The following is a 20,277-nucleotide window of genomic DNA, read 5'->3' on the forward strand; positions in this document are numbered from 1 at the left end:
TTTGCTTACAGAGCAGACTAGTCCACTGAGGATGCCATAACCATAGCTCTCCACCCTGCGGTAAGCCACTTGGAACATTGGGGAAGCTATGTGAGGATGCTTTTTATTGAGTATAACTCACACAGATGCTATAAAAACAGCATACAGGGGTTTCAAACCCAGTAAACTAGATCATTGGTGCATCAGTTCCAGCCACTGCACCCCTCTCCTACTTCCAGCAACTACTTTTTAATGATATTGTAGCACTGCTGAAGAAAGCAGAGGTCCTTTTCAGGGCTAACTACCAGCAGCTTTCCACGGAGTCCTAAGCAAATTCCTCCATTTCTTACCCAGCCTCGGGTCGTAACAATACATTTGTTGAGATACCATTCTACGGGTATTCTTCCTGCTATGAATAATTTGATGGCAGGATAAGCTTTGGGTTTCCCATGCACTTCAAAAGATTGAAGACAAATAAAAGAATGATCCACCAAGTAAACAGCCAGATTTTTTCATTTCCTTTCACATATTTATAGCTAGTTTCAATGTTTTAATCTTTAAGGAAATACACCTACATTAAGAATTGCAGGAACTGAAAATGATTTGAAGCTTGTCTTAGCTACCCCACATTTTTAGAGCTTTGTGCAGGTGCGCTTTAGCTAAGTAAATAACTGCATAATTAATATGACCTTTAAGATGGCAATAAAAACTGCATTTGGAGGTAGAGACATGGAATGAAGAAAAATAGGATTGTGCAGTTTAATGGCATTATGCTGCCTGCATTGCTACAAAGATTATGCCTTATAATAAGTAGTAAAACAAGAAGTTACTATTTCGTCCACTAAAAAGCACTGCTGTTTTTATTTCATTCTAATTTTGTTTAGTGCTTGGGCTGCAAATAAATAGAGAAAAGAATAAGTGAGTGTCTGCATAAGAATACACTGGAATATGATTTATTATAGACATAAATTTTTAAACTACCGTCATGCAATCAAATATATATATGTGTATACATCACTTTGGCACATTGTACTGGTGAAGTGAGAACACTTTTGTCCGTAATAAAAATGCTTCAAGTGAAAATCTTGCCTTCTAAGTGAGACTGCACTAATTTATAGAAAATCAATGTAAAACAATGTGACACAAAGCTGCTAGGTCCTCCTGATTTATTTTTTAGGTAATCTAATGAAAAAAACAAGATTTAATGCAAAAAAAAACAACTCATGGCAATGGAATAAGAAGTAACATAAAAGAACTGACAAAAAGGAATAAAGCATGCATAATTAGTTTACTGTTTTAATAATCTTCAGTGGGGGCACTCTAAAGCCATTTCCTCCTCAAATTAAAAAAAGATGTACCTATATATTTTATTCTAATGTGTATTCTCATAGCATAATTAAAACATACATTAATAGAAAAGCCTTTAATTAATATGTACTGTTTAGAGGGCCTCATCTAAAATGTAATTGAAGAATTTGCACTGCTGTTTGTATGATGTGATGTCAACAACTGTATGATGATACACAATAAGATTTAGCAGCCTAACAGCTTAGAGGGATTTAGAGAAAGGCCAGGTACACAAGAGGATATTCATCTTCGCGATGGCAGCATTCATTATCAGGTACTGCATTGCTACTTTTTCTATTCGTCGTCACATATGCCGTTTTGTGCCTTTGACAGCACCTGTGAAAGTGGCAATGATTTGTGCTTCTAAATTTCCTCCAATAACCCCTTTAAGCTGCATCTTTACCATTCCCCCTGACAGCAGCTACAATCTGTGCCTTTATCAGGACCTAGGAAATCTGCCACAGTTCATGTGTTTGCTTGGTGTGATAACAGTCCCTAAAGTCTGCACATTTACTAATAAACCAGGAGCAAGTTAACCAAAACTTGGTTCTGCTATTCCCAATGGACAGGTAGAGGGTAAATTTAAGTGAAGCGAGCTTTTTCTACAGTAAATGGCTTATAGTCTTATTCTTCAGGGATAAATACCAGAGTTCCTTATGTTATATGTTTTTAAATGCAGAAGGATCATAACCAGATTAGGTTTGAGTTGTTGGAGATGGCTGGAAAAAAATAAATCAATAATAATATTATTGGCTTCTTACAGGTTTTCCAACATCAGGAGAGGAGCTTTTACTGTCTCCTGTTATTTGTGGAGTTTGCATGTTCTTGTCATTTCTGTGTGGGTTTTCTTTTAGCCACTGCCCTTTTCCTCTCACATTTCTAAAGACAATATACATGACTTAACACTAGAATCCCTAAAGCCTAGGAAAACTCATAATCCTGGCCACCTTAAATTCCTTCACACCTCTCCATTAGCGTCTTTTGTTTTGTAAATGTGTCGATCAGCACAAGCAGCAAGCAGCCTGGTATCCCATCTCCCCACCGCCATAGCTTAACAAAAAACAAAACAAGTGTGCTTTTATTCAAGATTGTAACCAAAGAAAAATAAATTGGTTTAGGGTAGAACACTGACATGACTGCTTGGGTGGTGCAGCAGTAAGAACCGCTGACTCCTAATCAAGAGGTTGTCGGTTCGATTCTGGGAGCTTCTCAGAGTTACTGTTTTGAGTATTGAGCTTCTTTTATTGCTAATATTATAGAATAATAGCATACATTTGATTTGAATCTGTAAAGGCCGGTGTAAGTGTATAGTACTTGTAAAGGTACCCTAACCCTAACCCAATTTCTTTCTCTTTAGTTATATCCTTGAATAAAAGCACACTTGTTTTGTTATATGTATACCTTTTGTGAAAGTGTTTATTTGATAGTTGGACTTCAGTCTTAACACATTATGAACTTCATGTCAAAATGTTGTCATAAGTACTATAACATGAAAAAAGTTTCTGTTTTATGTATTTGTTCAACATTTCTTGCATTTCCAGTCAAACTACATCTACATTGTAGACATGGCATACACATGAAATGCATGTGTTCCAAATAACAAAATATTATTTACCCTATACAACTCCAGGCACATCACACAGATAAACAAGGCATCAGCTGGAAAAACTTTTTACCCAAGTTAAACTGCAGCTGTGGGGGGATGGGATAGCAGGATGCTTGTGCTGCTTCTTGTGCTGTTTGACACATTTACAAAACAAAAGATGCTAATGGAGAGGTGCACATGAATTTAAGGTGGCCTGGGATTACAAGTTTTTCATAGGCTTCAGGGATTCTAATGTCATACTTGTGGGGATTTTGAGTGATTGTGTGCTAAGAATTGTTTCCCTGCCTTTTGTCCAGTGCTGTAGAGTTAGGCTGTGGCCTTCTGCAACCCAGAATTGGACTAAGCAGTCTGAGTATGTAAGCATTTATTGTTGATAGGTAGAATGAGGTTGAAGTTGTATGGATTTGTGATGATGAGTAGACAATGAATAAGTTGGTAAGAGTTGTGGGGATGAAATTACAGGGGAAGAGAAATTGAGGGAAGCCAAAGTTGAGGTGGATAGATAAAATTAAATTAGATCTGAAGGAAAAGCATTTTTCTGGCAAAGAGGTACAGGACTGGGCTGTTCGGAGAACGATGTTCAAGCACATTGACTCCACATAGAAGTGGTAAAAGATGAAGAAGAGGAAGAAGGAGGAATGGGTGGGAGGAATACAGAATGTCCGTATAAAGTGTTGGAGTGTCAGTGGGGTCGACGCTTTTAATTTCTGTGGCAAATAATAAAACAAGTGTGCAAAACAGAACATAAATTGCCCTTTTTGGCTATATCAAGAAGAGCTCTTAAGAGCGGGAAGAGATCTTGGAGCTCCGTCCTGAAGGTCTTCTGGGTCCAAATGAGACACCAACATTCGGGGGTGTTGGATTTTTGTAGCTCTCAACAGGCGTCTTCTTGGTGCTGTGGAAGAAAAAAAAGATGAAAATGTTAGCAGCAGCACACCCACTTGCCCCGAAGGTGTCCTTCCAATGTGCATGCATGACAGTATATATGTCTTGTCTTTGTGATAACTGTACCAGACTTACTGGATCAAGACAAAAATATAATGGTTGCTTATGATAAATGAATGCATTGAATAATAAGCCAGAGTTATTTTTTTGCTTACTGCATCAGTTCATAAGTAACTTAACAGTTTAAGTAAACCCTTTTAACCCAAAACAGTTTTGTCCTGTGACAGCTACCAAAACCATACCTGCTAACATTTTACCAACAGGAGTGTCTAATAACTGTTTTGTCTTGCTTCCTTGTTTTTTGAAAGGTCTCTTCATTTTCACTGAAGTTGTAACGATCTAGAGAAACTTCTGTGTTAGTAACATATCCCTGTTACCTTTCAAGTATAGATTAAGCTAATAGAGGACAAATTCCTTATGTAACATAACAAACAGGACATATGTGAAAATCAAATTATTCTGTCACATTTATATTGCATACATGCACAGATTTGCCCTTCTTTAATGCAATGTAAACATTTATTATTTCTTTAGAGGTAATTAGTTTTCAGTGTCCTCTCTCTCTACACAGCTGAAACAACATGGCTATGCTTATGCCAGATTGCAGATTAGTAAAGCGCTGTGAGATGAAAGAAAATAAAGCTGAATGATTATTCAAAACACACCATAATCCTTTAGATTTTAGAACACACTATTTTTGCATTTAAGTCACACAATATGAAAGGTATTTTCATTTTTTTTTATATTTCGCAACAAGATTTGTACATTTTTTGGTGTCAAAATGTCAGATTTGTAATATTATGCTGTATGAATGTTATTTTTTAGGAAAGGATTCTTCAAGATAAATTGCAGCTCAATTTATATGCATTGTACTTTTGACTATGCTGATAGTTTATATACACTATGCACCAAGTAACTTAAAATAATTCACTCCATCCATCTATTCATCTATCTACCAATTTATTTTAAAGCCTAGCCTATTCAATTCAGCATCATAGGAAGAAAAGCCTATCCAGACACAATTGGGAATACAGTTCAATAACAGCCCTGTAAAGAATGTCAGTACATCGCAGATCACATTCAAACACTCATTTATACTGGATCTTTTTAAAGTAATAAGTTAATCCAATGCATATGGAATGTTACAACACAACTAGAGTACCTAAAAAACCACATACACGTGTTAAGATCAAGAAGACTACACACAGACAATGACCAAACTTGAAAGGATTTAGGTAAATACATTAGAGATTATTTGGATCGTCTAGGCAATACTTAGAACCAATTGAAATCGTGTTTTATCATGCTATCAGATTGCCGCTGATATACTAACAAGTTAGATTCTTTTCTAAATGGTGGACAGGAAGAAATGTTAAAACTGTTACCTGTGACATCTTACCTGTCTCACTTTCTGCACTGCACCCTACTGATTGCACTGCTGTTTGCTGACTGGGGTTTTCTTTACTTCAAATCCTTTATTTCAACCCAGTTTACCCCAAGTAAAGGACTTCATTTCAGAGTCCTCTTGTGCTCTTAAGGGAACGCAGCTAGACAAGGAATGAAAAATATAGCTCCTCAGTTTGCTAATGACAGACAGAGTCAAGGCTTTTAAACTTTCACTTACATATTATATTTCTAAGCATCAAAGCTAGTAGCAGTAAATATAAGCAATACAATGCATTATACAACCTAGGTGGGTTCGTGTAGTTGTCAATTAGTCCCAGATGACAACTACCAGATGGTTCATTTTATTTGATTGCAAATTGTGTATCTTTAATCGAAATATGAAAAGAAAAAAAGATTTCTTGCCAGGGAGAGAAAAGCTCAAAATAAATGTGCATAGCAGTAACAGATAGAAAGCTCAATGAAAGTGACTGTTTCAGCTGAGAGGCTCCTTACAAGTGTCCATTTTTGCTACTGAGTGGTGCAACTGTACCGAGTTCTCTTTTAGAAAGAAAAGTTTAATAAATGGCAGCCTCTTTCCCCCTCCCTTCTTGCTCACATAAAACACTAGGCTTACTTGTTTTCACCTCTGTTAACAGAGAGCATCGTGACACTTTTCAGTTTCTCAAAACACAGAAAATTGTTATTGAATCATCACTAGGCTCAAGGTCCAATGATCAGTCATAAATCAAGCTTACTGCAGGGCTTTCAAAGTAATCAGATCTTAATCCAACTGAAGAATTTTCGGATGAAATTGAATGAGCTACCTTATTCTGAGTACTTACTACCAGTTTATTTGTAACAACTTTGTTACAAGCTGTTGTTATGGCAAATGACTGATTTGCTGTTAAGTAGATGTACGTATTAAAGTGGCCAGGCCATTCATTGTATTTAAGAACATTGGAATAATTGTGACAAGAACAGCTAAATAAGCACAAAAAAGCGCTTCCTTCTTTGTCACCTAGATTTTTCAAAACAGCATCATTTTGAGAAAGTCCATATAGTTCTGTCTATCACACCTGTTGTCTATACTTCTTTGCGAGAAGGAAAACTTTTTAACATTTGTGTAAAATCTGCTCTTGAGAAGTTCTTAATCATGTCTCTGGGTGTGATGAGTGGTCCATGGCATTGGGCGAATTTTAGATAATAAGTCATGTGTTTTGCAGGTGTGAGTGGGCACGTTTTGCTCAGAGGCTAATTTGGGTACTTGGCCTATCCCACTGCATGTACATGTGGAAATGGGCCGATCGGTCAGGTGTCTCAATTGAGTCATGGAGGTAGCAGCTTATCACACCTGCACCCAATTAGAGAGGTAGTATAAAGAGGAGCCTGCATAGGACGAAGGGAGAAATGGAAAAAAGGAGGAAAAATAGATTTGACAGCTAGTGAAAGGCAGTCGAAGGAGAGATAGAGGTTAAATGGAGAAGAAAGAGACAGAAATGCAGAGAGAAAGTGAGCACCCATGCTGAAGGGAGCAAGAGGCATGTGTTCGGCCGCTTGAGTCTGGAGCTGATCATGCAAGTGTAGATTTTGCAAGTTTTTATATCATTAATGGCTTATCTCACATTAAACATGTTTTGATTAACTGATGGCTGTATTGAATTTTAAGTTTATTAGGTGTTAACAGTACAGGCAGTGGTAGCGTTATGGCATAGGGAATGTTTACCTGGCACACATTAGGGCCCCTAATAACCACCAATGAATGTCAGAACAGGAAGGTATTTCTGAACATCCAAGTTCATCCACACTTCCAGCATGATGATGCACCATGTTGCAAGGTGCATATTATCACTGAATGGTTCCAAGAACATGGCAGAAAGTTCTCAATACTTCACAGTCCCCAGATTTCTATGGATTATCTTTGACATCAGGTGCAAAATGCTGCTCATACACAATGAGGCCTCGTAGCCTTCTAATTTGCATAAACTGCATAAAGTAATCATTTCCCCATTAAATATAACATTCTTGAACAACAAATTATTCTTGCATCTTGTAGAATCCAAGGCAATGTGAATTCAGGCTGTTCTGAAGGTCAAAGGAGTCACAGCATGCTACTAGATTGGTGTGCCTCAGTGTATATCCACAAAATAGATGAATCATACAAGTAAAAATAGTTTTCAATGCTAAGCACAAGGCAGAGAGTCTATAGAGCTACTCAGCTGAAAGAGTTCAATTGGATGGCCATCACTTATAGTTTTGTTTTTTTAAGGCAGCAATAGCTAAAGCAAGCTGCCATTACATTTATTATTACCCAGAAGTAATGCACTATCATTACGCATGTCTGTGGTATGTTTTCTGTTGTAAGTTTTTTGTTTGCTTGGTATTTTATAAATGTCACCTAATGGCATTTAAAACTGAGCACAGCCTCTTTTTCTGTTTATGCAAAACACCATCAAAATGTGGAGTACTGTTTTGGGACATGATTGCAGATAATATTTTTTTACTCAATTTTTTTTAACATATATGCGTACATTTATTATAGTTTAATATAAAATATATATTTTTATCTTTATATCTAATTATGTATTATGAATAATGTTGTTCAATAAACAGAACCAATTTTATATTTGTTAAAAGAAGTAGACCATAGATCACCATTTAAGCAAAAGGAAAATATCTTGTAGGATTTACTTTTTTTTTTATAAGTTTGTTTTCAGATTATTTTTTGGTTCTGGCAATAGCAATTTATTTAACATTCTATTAGTCCACTGCAAATAAAAACTGACAGTAAATATTTCTTAAAGTCCCAGTCTGAGAATAAAAGAACCATTGAAGGTTGGCTACTACCTTGAATCCAGTGATGTCAGGATAGACACTGGCCCTTTGTGACCATGAATTCGATAAGCAGGTTAGTAAATGGATGGGTGGTGGATTCGTTAAAGTAAATAAATTACAAATCAACCATGACAAAAGATAAAAAGACTTAAAACTCCAGATTTTGACAATTATTTCTGCCTCAGTAAATGATTTGGCTTTTAAATCATTTTCATAGCATTACAATTAGCAGGCAGTTGAGGTCTCAATGAGAAAAATGTAAAATATTGAACATTTAGTAGACATGATAGACACACTTTTATGATCAGAAAGTGTTTTATATTCTATCAACTTTATTATTACATTAAAGAATGACTTTGTTATTGTCATATTTTACTTTCTTAGTAGATTTTCCTGCTAGCTTGAAGAGTTAAACTTTAACTGCTTTTAAAAGAATCCTGTATACTCTCTCCATATTGAAAGTCAAATCTTTATTGGTAGCATTCTAGTGTAGATTCTTTTTTGTAACTTCTTAATTTAGAACAAAACAATAAACTTAAAAATAGTTTCAGTTGTATATTACTCACAGTTGTAGTAGTCTTGCAGGGCCAGACATGATACACGTCTGGGGCAACCCATTAAAAAGTGTATAGTGAATCGTGCATTGCAATGGCTACACCCACTGGGTTTGTACCTAAAACACCCATCTCCAGTTTTTCCAGTCTGTGTGTTTTAAACTACCACTGGGGTTTTGAGGGAGAGAGCAAAAGATACTGAACATGCTGAGAGTAAATAAAAGCTAAAATTGCTGTTATCCATTCTGGAGCTCAGTAGCACAAGGTAACTGAAGCTTAGTAAATCATTTGTATTTTGTAATGAGTTCTGTGACAGTGAAGACAGACAGACACACACACACACACACTTACTGTAGACCCCCCCACTTTTGAAAAGTGCCTCTGCCTGTTGTTTTTGCTATTGCATCATAATGTGACATAACAAAAGGAAGTAGAGTTTAGATGAGCATTGTGATCTATAGCTATACAATGTGCTAAAACACTGAAGCTATTTTATGATGACAAGTTTGCATTTCCAATTAGACAATAATGTTATATTTCTTTAGTTATCTGTTTAGATGTGCAGTCAGAAGGTGGATGCTGTGCAGTCTCATCTGTGTATCTACTGGTGTCGTTAAGTTGATTTGTTGTTTCAGATGTTTTGAGTTCTGAAATCTGCATCTCCTGTGGCTTTTCGTAATCAGCTCTCTTAAAAGCAGTCCTTTTGATGGAGTATGACACACCGTTTAATTCAAAAATGTATTTTGCAGTTCACATTTTCATTTTCTGCCAGGCCTTTCAATCTTACATCGACTCCTACACTATCGTTGTAGGGTTTTCATCTGTAGATGGTTCATCGTAAATAGAAACTTACTTTCTGTTGGACAAGATTAATGAGAGCACTTCTGTTCTTAGCAGTCCAAAATCACCATCCATACTTTGAGCGCCACCTTAATGTAAGGCATTGGATTGGTTTAGAAATGTGATGCTCAGTGAGTCGTTCAATTGCTCCCACAGAGTTTGAAGCAAAATTCAATCATGGTAAGACTTAAGCAAGACTAACTGCACAGAAACATTCTATGTATACTATATGAACCTCCAAAAACATATACTTTAGCTGTGGACTGAGCAGCCAATATGGCATCAGTTTCAATAGGGATAGCAATATCAGTAGCTATTAGGATGTATTTAAAAGAAAAAAAACAGAGAGGGTATCAGTAGCCAGTTCCAACCCAGCTATACACAGGTTAGTGAAACTCATTGCCTTCTGTTACATAATATAACATCATGTTCATTAAATCTGTTTAATCCATTTCATGAGGGGCCAGTAGTTAACATGGCACCAGTCTATTAAAGAAATTTAGAAAGACAGAACTTTGTCTAAAGGGAGAAATTTGGCGTTTTTCAGAAGCTCTCTCTCTCTCTCTCTCTCTCTCTCTCTCTCTCTATATATATATATATATATATATATATATATATATATAAACTGCTCAAAAAATTAAAGGAACACTTTGAAAACACATCAGATCTCAATGGGAAAAAGAAATCCTCCTGGATATCTATACTGATATAGACTGGGTAATGTGTTAGGAACGAAAGGATGCCACATCGTTTGATGGAAATGAAAATGATCAACCTACAGAGCCCTGAATTCAAAGACGACCCAAAAATCAGAGTGAAAAATTATGTGGCAGGCTAGTCCATTTTGCCAAAATTTAATTGCAGCAACTCAAAATTGTACGCAGCACTTTGTATGGCCCCTGTGTTCTTGTATACATGCCTGACAACATTGGTGCATGCTTCTAATGAGATGACAGATGGTGTTGTGGGGGATCTCCTCCCAGATCTGGACCAGGGCATCACTGAGCTCCTGGACAGTCTGAGGTGCAACCTGGTGGCATTGGATGGACCAAAACATAATGTCCCAGAGGTGTTCTATTGGATTTAGGTCAGGAAAGTGTGGTGGCCAGTCAATGGTATCAATTCCTTCATCCTCCAGGAACTGCCTGCATACTCTCACCACATGAGGCCAGGAATTGTCGTGCACCAGGAGCCACTGTACCAGCATAGGGTCTGACAATGGGTCCAAGGATTTCATCCTGATACCTAATGGCAGCCAAGGTGCCTTTGTCAAGCCTGTAGCGGTCTGTGTGACCCTCCATGGATATGCCTCCCCAGACAATCATTAACCCACCACCAAACTGCTCATGCTGAATGATGTTACAGGCAGCATAATGTTCTCCATGGCTTCTCCAGACCCTTTCACTTCTCTCACATGCTCAGGGTGAACCTGCTCTCATCTGTAAAAAGCACAGGGCACCCGTGGTGCATCTGCCAATTCTGGTATTCTATGGTGAATGGCAATTGAGCTGCATGCTGCTGGGCAGTGAGCTCAGGGCCCATTAGAGGACATGGGGCCCTTGGGTCACCCTCATGAAGTCTTTCTGGTTGTTTGGTCAGAGACATTCACACCAGTGGCCTGCTGGAGGTCATTTTGTAGGGCTCTGGCAGTGCTCATCCTGTTCCTCCTTGCCCAAAGGAGCAGATACTGATCCTGCTGATGGGTTATGGACCTTCTATGGCCCTCTCCAGCTCTCCTAGAGTAACTGCTTGTCTCCTAGAATCTCCTCCATGCCCTTGAGACTGTGCAGGAGACACAGCAAACCTTCTGGCAATGACACGTATTGATGTGCCATCTTGGAGAAGTTGGACTACCTGTGCAACCTCTGTAGGGTCCAGGTATCGCCTCATGCTACCAGTAGTGACACTGACTGTAGCCAAATGCAAAACTAGTGAAGAAACAGTCAGAAAAGATGAGGAGGGAAAAATGTCAGTGGCCTCCACCTGTTAAACCATTCCTGTTTTGGGGGTCATCTCATTGTTGCCCCTCTAGTGCATCTGTTGTTAATTTCATTAACACCACAGCAGCTGAAACTGATTAACAACCCCTCTGCTACTTAACTGACCAGATTAATATCCCATAAGTTTCATTGACTTTATGCTATACTCTGAATAAAAAGTGTTCCTTTAATATTTCTTTTGAGTGTATATATATATATATATATATATATATATATATATATATATATATATATATATATATATATATATATATATATTATATATAGAGAGAGAGAATATGGTACCATCAAAGCACTAGAAAGAAAAAAACAACTTGACGTCAATTTGAAAGTATGAATGGTGGTCTGGACTGCAAATGTAGATTGTCAAAGTTCTGAAGTGAAGTAGGGGCGATAATGATAGTGATGGAGGTGATGACCAGAGAAGAGTGTGATGGAATGCTATCTTACCTCTGCTGATTATCTTGTATTATTGTATTGATTAAAACATATGAAGTGGAATTAAAGAAGAAAATAGTTCAATGGATACACAATTTGATAGCAAAAGATTTCAAAGTTAATGTAACAAAAACCAAGGTGATAGTTGAAGGCAAATGGCAGGAAGTGTGGAAAAGGTGGAGCATAGCTGTGCAATGTTTATGGTGGGGATATTAGGACATTATACACTTCATGTCAGCATTTTTTCAATTGCATCCTGGCATAGAATGTTGTGTAGCATAAGAAAGAGATGCGGTTCACTACAAAAAAAGAGTTTTATTTAGAATGAATAGTGAAAAACAAATAAGTGTCCTACTTAACACGCATTCATTGACCACACCATGCATTTGTAATATTTATTATACATTAAAACTGCAAATTACTACACACACATGCATGTTTTTTCTGTCTCTATGGGTTTTGTTTGGAGATTCTTGCTCTATACCAAGGATCATGTAAGACAAAAATGGTTCTGAATGGATGATATTGGGTGCGTTCATAAGCTGAGTTGTAATAGATCAATGTCCTGATTTATGTCAGGGTTGGTGCCAGACTTACTTCTGCGGCTGCCAAGGCAGACATTGTCAGAGAGAAATTAGTACAGAAAATAAATAGACAGATGGATCTATAAAGTGTCGCAGCTCCGCGATCACAGTGTGTTTCTGAGGTAATAAGCAAATCAAAGTTAAAAAGAGAAAACAAGAGAAGGGAATTATTTAAACTAAATTTCAAATGTGCATGCTAAATACCAAATACTGTAGGTTCCATAAATATGGGAAACAAGATTTTACGAGTAAACAAAAATTAATACTATATCAGTTTGAATAGATATACTTGCTAGTTTTGTATATTAAGCTAATACTTAATATACAAAAATACTTAGGCTTTTTTGTCAAATTGAAACATTTACACCCACCCTCAAACCAATATTGAACTATTTAAAACCAGATTAGAGTTGCAGAGGACTAGAGCTTATTCTGGTAACTTGGTCCCAAGATGGAAACTGAGACAGCACAGCACATTCACTCATGGACAGTGGGTGTCAGATTTGATTTTTACTGTTAAATAAGATTTTCACCATTTGATTATTTATTGATTATATTGAATGACCTGTATTCTTGTTAAGTGTTAGCTTTTGCCCTTAGCACTCTTATAAAACATTACAATTAAAGGCTCGATCTGTGACCCAGTCCCACTGTTACTCTTGTACAAGGTTAAGTATTGATAAGAAAACCAGTATAAGCAAGAGCAGCAGATGTTCTGACTCCAAGGGTCTGTTTATCAGTAACTTGCAAGGACATGAGAAATGCCCATTAATTCTGTATTCCTTTATCTAATTTAAGTGGTGTAATCAATGGCTATAATTCAGTCATCTCCTCCCTGGCACTGAAATGACTCCACACATATGTCAATAATAATGCTTTTCCTCACATTCTGAACTGGCTTTGTGAATTTGATTCTGACATTGGCTTGTATGGAGTCTGTACTTAATTTAACACACTTGTCTTTGATATATGGAAAGAAAACAGGAATACTAAGCAAAACCCATAAAGACACACAAAGAGCATGCAGGCCTAGAGATCTGAGGACTCAGAAGCTGTGGGTAATTAAGGCAACATCCCTTACTACTACACCATGGTACTTCCCTTTAAAGGAATACTCCACTCAAAAGTGATATATATATATATATATATATATATATATATATATATATATATATACACAGTGGTGTGAAAAACTATTTGCCCCTTCCTGATTTCTTATTCTTTTGCATGTTTGTCACATAAAATGTTTCTGATCATCAAACACATTTAACCATTAGTCAAATATAACACAAATAAACACAAAATGCAGTTTTTAAATGATGGTTTTTATTATTTAGGAAGAAAAAAAATCCAAACCTACATGGCCATGTGTGAAAAAATAATTGCCCCCTTGTTAAAAAATAACCTAACTGTGGTGTATCACACCTGAGTTCAATTTCCGTAGCCACCCCCATGCCTGATTACTGCCACACCTGTTTCAATCAAGAAATCACTTAAATAGGAGCTGCTTGACACAGAGAAGTCGACCAAAAAGCACCTCAAAAGCTAGACATCATGCCAAGATCCAAAGAAATTCAGGAACAAATGAGAACAGAAGTAATTGAGATCTATCAGTCTGGTAAAGGTTATAAAGCCATTTCTAAAGCTTTGGGACTCCAGCGAACCACAGTGAGAGCCATTATCCACAAATGGCAAAAACATGGAACAGTGGTGAACCTTCCCAGGAGTGGCCGGCCGACCAAAATTACCCCTAGAGTGCAGAGACGACTCATCTGAGAGGTCACAAAAGACCACAGGACAACATCTAAAGAACTGCAGGCCTCACTTGCCTCAATTAAGGTCAGTGTTCACGACTCCACCATAAGTAAGAGACTGGGCAAAAACGGCCTGCATGGCAGATTTCCAAGACGCAAACCACTGTTAAGCAAAAAGAACATTAGGGCTCGTCTCAATTTTGCTAAGAAACATCTCAATGATTGCCAAGACTTTTGGGAAAATACCTTGTGGACTGATGAGACAAAAGTTGAACTTTTTGGAAGGCAAATGTCCCGTTACATCTGGCGTAAAAGGAACACAGCATTTCAGAAAAAGAACATCATACCAACAGTAAAATATGGTGGTGGTAGTGTGATGGTCTGGGGTTGTTTTGCTGCTTCAGGACCTGGAAGACTAGCTGTGATAGATGGAACCATGAATTCTACTGTCTACCAAAAAATCCTGAAGGAGAATGTCTGGCCATCTGTTCGTCAACTCAAGCTGAAGCGATCTTGGGTGCTGCAGCAGGACAATGACCCAAAACACACCAGCAAATCCACCTCTGAATGGCTGTAGAAAAACAAAATGAAGACTTTGGAGTGGCCTAGTCAAAGTCCTGACCTGAATCCAATTGAGATGCTATGGCATGACCTTAAAAAGGTGGTTCATGCTAAAAAAAACCTCAAATAAAGCTGAATTACAACAATTCTGCAAAGATGAGTGGGCCAAAATTCCTCCAGAGCGCTGTAAAAGACTCATTGCAAGTTATCACAAACGCTTGATTGCAGTTATTGCCGCTAAGGGTGGCCCAACCAGTTATTAGGTTCAGGGGGCAATTACTTTTTCACACAGGGCCTTGTAGGTTTGGAGTTTTTTCTCCCTAAATAATAAAAACCATCATTTAAAAACTGCATTTTGTGTTTACTTGTGTTATATTTGACTAATGGTTAAATGTGTTTGATGATCAGAAACATTTTGTGTGACAAACATGCAAAAGAATAAGAAATCAGGAAGGGGGCAAATAGTTTTTCACACCACTGTATATATATATATATATATATATATTGTCACAAGAACGAGACATGGACAGATAAAGAGTTGGGGCAGCCACCCGTATATTGTATATCCTGGCTGCAAAAGTCGTTTTCAAAATACAGAGCACTGAAGTGCATAACAGAGTCCAAAACAAGACTGAGGAAACAAAGGAAAGGGGGCAGGTTTTAAAGGGGGAGACAGGAAGTGAGGTCGTATGGATCTGGCACGTGGTCTTCCACCATTGGCTCGTAGCCGGAGGTGACATCAGAGGGACTGGAGCTGGTGTGGCCGACTTCCATTGGCTCAGTCCCGGAAGTGATGTCAGGAGATCCAGGTGAAATCCCCCGGGGATGGTCTACAGGCAAGGGAGAAAAAGAGTCAGTGCACTCTGCCACACCCGGCATGCCTCGAACTGCCTTCACTCAAGCCCTTTAGCTGCCTCCCATGCGCACGTGTGTGACAAGGCCCCCCCCTTAGCCCAGACCCGGCGGGTCGGGGGCACCTAACCGAGAGGTCGTGAACCCGAGAAGAGCATCAGCGTTGGCGTGGAGAGCGCCCGGCGATGAACGGCGAAAACTTGTGCGGCTGCAGGTCAAGAAACCACCGGGTGACCCGCGGATTCGACTCCTTGTGGAGGGCCATCCACTGTAGAGGTGCATGGTCCGTGACAAGGGTGAATTCCCGGCCCAACAGGTAGTACCTCAGCTGAGTAATCGCCCATTTAATCGCCAGAGCCTCCCTCTCCACCGCAGCATACCTGGTCTCCCGGTCCAACAGTTTCCGGCTCAGGAACATGATGGGGTGCTCCACACCATCGACGCTTTGGCTCAGCACGGCGCCCAGGCCTGTGTCCGAAGCGTCCGTCTGGAGGATGAAAGGCAAAGAAAAGTTAGGTGCCATCAAAACAGGTGTGGACGTAAGGGCCTGCTTTAAGTCACCAAATGCAGCGCCTGTTTTTTCAGTCCATGCCACAATGTTCGGGGCCCTCTTCTTTGTTAAATCAGTCAAGGGCGCCGCTCTCTCCGAAAACCGGCTAACCCGAGAAAGGCTTGGACCTGCCGCTTGGTTCGCGGACGGGGCCATTTCAGAATGGCATCAATTTTGGAGCACTGTGGCCTTACGGTACCCGACCCACCAGGTAGCCTAAATATTTGGCCTCGCTTAATCCAAGAAGCATTTCTTGGGATTAATCCGAGCCCGCCTCACCAAGTGTCCGTAATACCGCTTGGACATGCTGTAGGTGTTCCTTCCATGTGCTGGAATAGATGACCACGTCATCCAGGTAGGCAGCACTGTATGAGTTATGAGGCGAAGCACTTTGTCCACCAGGCGCTGAAAGGTTGCTGGAGCCCGTGTAACCCAAATGGAAGGACACGATACTGCCAGTGTCCGCTAGGGGTACTAAACGCGGTTTTACCTTCGAGTCCGTTAAAGGAACCCTGCCAGTACCCTTTCGTCATGTCAAGTGTGGTCAGGTATTGAGCCTGTCCAAGCCTCTCGAGGAGGTCGTCCACGCGTGGCATTGGATAAGCATCAAATTGGGAGACTTGATTAAGCCGGCGGAAGTCATTGCAGAACCTCCAACTTCCGTCAGGCTTACCGACGAGCACAATGGGGCTGGACCAGGGACTATAACTTTCCTCAATCACACCTAGCTCCAGCATGCGCTTGATCTCAAGCTCCACTTCAGCCTTTTTTGCCTCGGGAAGGCGATCACGGGCGTTCTCGGACAACAACCCGGGCTCTGTCACGATGTTGTGCTCAATCAGAGAGGTCCTTCCGGGGTTCTCACTGACTACCTCCCGAGCGGTCCGGATAACTGTTTCCAGCTCCTGCCGCTGTCTGGGACTTAAGTCCGTGCGAAGTTAAGGTCGTGTGTGTGGCGAAGAGTGGCGGGCTGGCGGAGGAGGGATCGGGGTCCCTGTCCTTCCACGGTTTCAGCAGGTTCACATGATAAACCGCTCCTTTGGCCGGCGATTGGGTTGACTCACCAAATAGTCGACCAGTCCCTTCCTCTCCTTAACCGTAGGGGCCCTGCCAGTGGGCAAGCAATTTAGAGTGGGAGGTAGGCACTAGGACCATGACCCGATCTCCGGGCGGAACTCCCGAAGAGGCGTGCGCGGTTGTAGTACCGGGCCTGTGCTGCTTGAGCTTCCTCCATGTGACTTTTAAGGACAGGCCGAATCTTTCCAAATCTATCGCGTAACTGCGCGATATACTCCAGTATGTTTGTGGAGGGAAGAGCCTCTTCTTCCCAGCCTTCTTTCAAAATATCTAATATGCCCGAGGTTGTCGCCCGTACAGTAGTTCAAAGGGGAGAACCCGTGGAGGCTTGTGGGACTTCCGATAGGCAAAAGGACGAGGGGAGGAGCTGATCCCAGTTCCTTCCATCCTCGCTGACCACCTTACGCAGCATTTGCTTGAGAGTTTGATTAAACCTCTCTACTAATCCGTCGGTTTGAGGATGATACACGAGGTCTTTAAATGCTTTATTTTCAGTAATCTGGCAGTCTCCTTGAACGTTTCCGAGGTGAAGGGGTCCCCTGGTCTGTCAAGACTTCTTTGGGGATCCCCACGCCAATACCCTAGTAATTCCCGTGCGATGGCTTTAGAGGTAGCTGGCGCAACGGAACAGCTTCGGGTATCGTGTAGCGTAATCCACGAGGACTAAAATGTACTTGTGTCCTCGGGCTGAGGGCTCCAGGGTCCCACCAGGTCGACCCGATTCTGTGGAAGGGAGCGTCAATCAGTGGAATAGGAACAAGAGGAGCACGGTCCCTCCTAGGAATTTGTCGCAGTTGACACTCCGGGCAGGAAGGCAAAGCGCGCGAACCTCCTCATTAATTCCTGGCCAGTAGAAGCGGAGCTTGATCCGCTCCAGAGTTTTTCGGTGCCCAGGTGGCCACCTAGGAGGTGGGCGTGTGCTAGCTCGCAGACCTGCCGCGGAAGGTACGCGGCACTAGCAGCAGCCTCGTCTCCTGCCCGTCATGCATTGCTACACGGTAAAGGAGGTCATTATCTAGCACAAAGTAGGGGCCCTGTGGCATCGACTGATTAGTGCTGGCCATTGACAAGGACCACTGCATTTTTTACAAACTTCAGGGAGTCATCATTCCATTGCTCCCTTCTAAAAGAAGCCGGCGTTTCTTTAAATTGGAACCGCAACACGGAGAGAGGGTCAGCGTCGACCTCAATGGGCGTGGTTTCCTCCCGCTCCGCCGGCTCGTTGGTGGATGGCGTGTTAGCCAGCGGCGGCCGGAGTTGCCACGTCAGTCAGGGCGACGCTTCGTCTCTCTCTGCCGGCTGATTACACGGCGTGGAGGCAGCTTGAGACGGGTTATCTCCGTCCATAACGAGGCCCAAATTAACCCGGGAGTGGTATGTGTCTCACCGCTTTTGATTTTAGACCAGTCCGCCCTAGTATCACCGGGTGTGGAGGATCAGGTAGGACGCTACGGTGAGTTTACGAACTGACCCTCCGTAACTGATGACACAAGCGGCGGACCTGTACCAGCGGATGTCTCCGTGGACACAGGTTATACCGGTCTTAAATTTTAGCCACTGTTGCGGTTGCACAAAGCGGCGGGCAACAATGAAATGTTGCTGCGGTCGAACAAACCTGTGGTCTTGTGTCCGTTGGCGATCACCACGCCAGTATGTGGGACCGCCAGCGGATTAGCCAGAGCACACCAACCCCTCCTGCCCTCCACCTGCATTCCTCCTTGCCCCAAGCGGTTTGCGCCCCAGCCCGGGACGCCATCGAGCTCGGATTGTACAGGGAGGGGCTAGGTCTTGGAACGCATACCCGGCTGGGTTTGACATGAGGGCGGTTCTGCTCCCCCAGAGTGTGAGGCCGCCCTCTGCGTCTCCATAAGCTCTATGAGCTCAGACATGTTCTTAAACCGCTCGCCCCAAACCGGCTGGGTGAAGCCACGGGGAAGCGCTTCCAGGAGCAGATAGCAAGCTACCTGCTCTATTATTTGGTAGGGCGTGTTTTCAAATGGCCGTAGCCAATGCCCTACCATTGCCCATAAGGACCAGGCTTGTTTGTTGGTGGCGCTCAGGGTCCAACCTCCATTTTTATTTTATTCACCTGCCAGTCTGGGGCACCCCTAGGTGGTAAATGGGGCTTTGGTTTCGCAGGGAGGCAGGCACTCTCCCCAAGAGAGCATACTGAGTCCCTTTGCCTCCCCCCTCCAGGGCAGCCCAATTCTGTGAGCCCCACCCGCACACTCCCTGGCCTCTCCAGATGGCCTAGTTATGAGTGCCGGGGCGGAGCCCGCACCGGGTCACGCCGAACCACGGGGCACCCTCCCCGCCTGAAGACTCGGCCCCGGTACGCTCCCACCTGGGTATATTGCAGGTCCTGTCCCCTTCTCTTCTGGGACTTCTCCATCCTGCCGACTACGCCACTGTCACAAGAACGAGACATGGACAGATAAAGAGTTGGGGCAGCCACCCGTATATTGTATCCTGGCTGCAAAAGTCGTTTTCACAAAATACAGAGCACTGAAGTGCATCAACAGAGTCCAAAACAAGACTGAGGAAACAAAGGAAAGGGGGCAGGTTTTAAAGGGGGAGACAGGAAGTGAGGTCGTATGGATCTGGCACGTGGTCTTCCACCATTGGTTCGTAGTCGGAGGTGACATCAGAGGGGCTGGAGCTGGTGTGGCCGACTTCCATTGGCTCAGTCCCGGAAGTGATGTCAGGAGATCCAGGTGAAATCCCCCGGGGATGGTCTACAGGCAAGGGAGAAAAGAGTCAGTGCACTCTGCCACACCCGGCATGCCTCGAACTGCCTTCACTCAAGCCCTTTAGCTGCCTCCCATGCGCACGTGTGTGACAATATATATATATATATATATATTTCTAGTTTATAGTGGTGGCTGAGAAAACTTTTCCATCTCATGTTTCCATGAAGAAAGGACTTAAACTTTCTGACAGAATGGGACCCAATTTCATTCAATGCTCGACAA

Source organism: Polypterus senegalus, chromosome 2 (assembly GCF_016835505.1).
Source record: "Polypterus senegalus isolate Bchr_013 chromosome 2, ASM1683550v1, whole genome shotgun sequence".
NCBI classification, from domain to species: Eukaryota; Metazoa; Chordata; class Cladistia; order Polypteriformes; family Polypteridae; genus Polypterus; species Polypterus senegalus.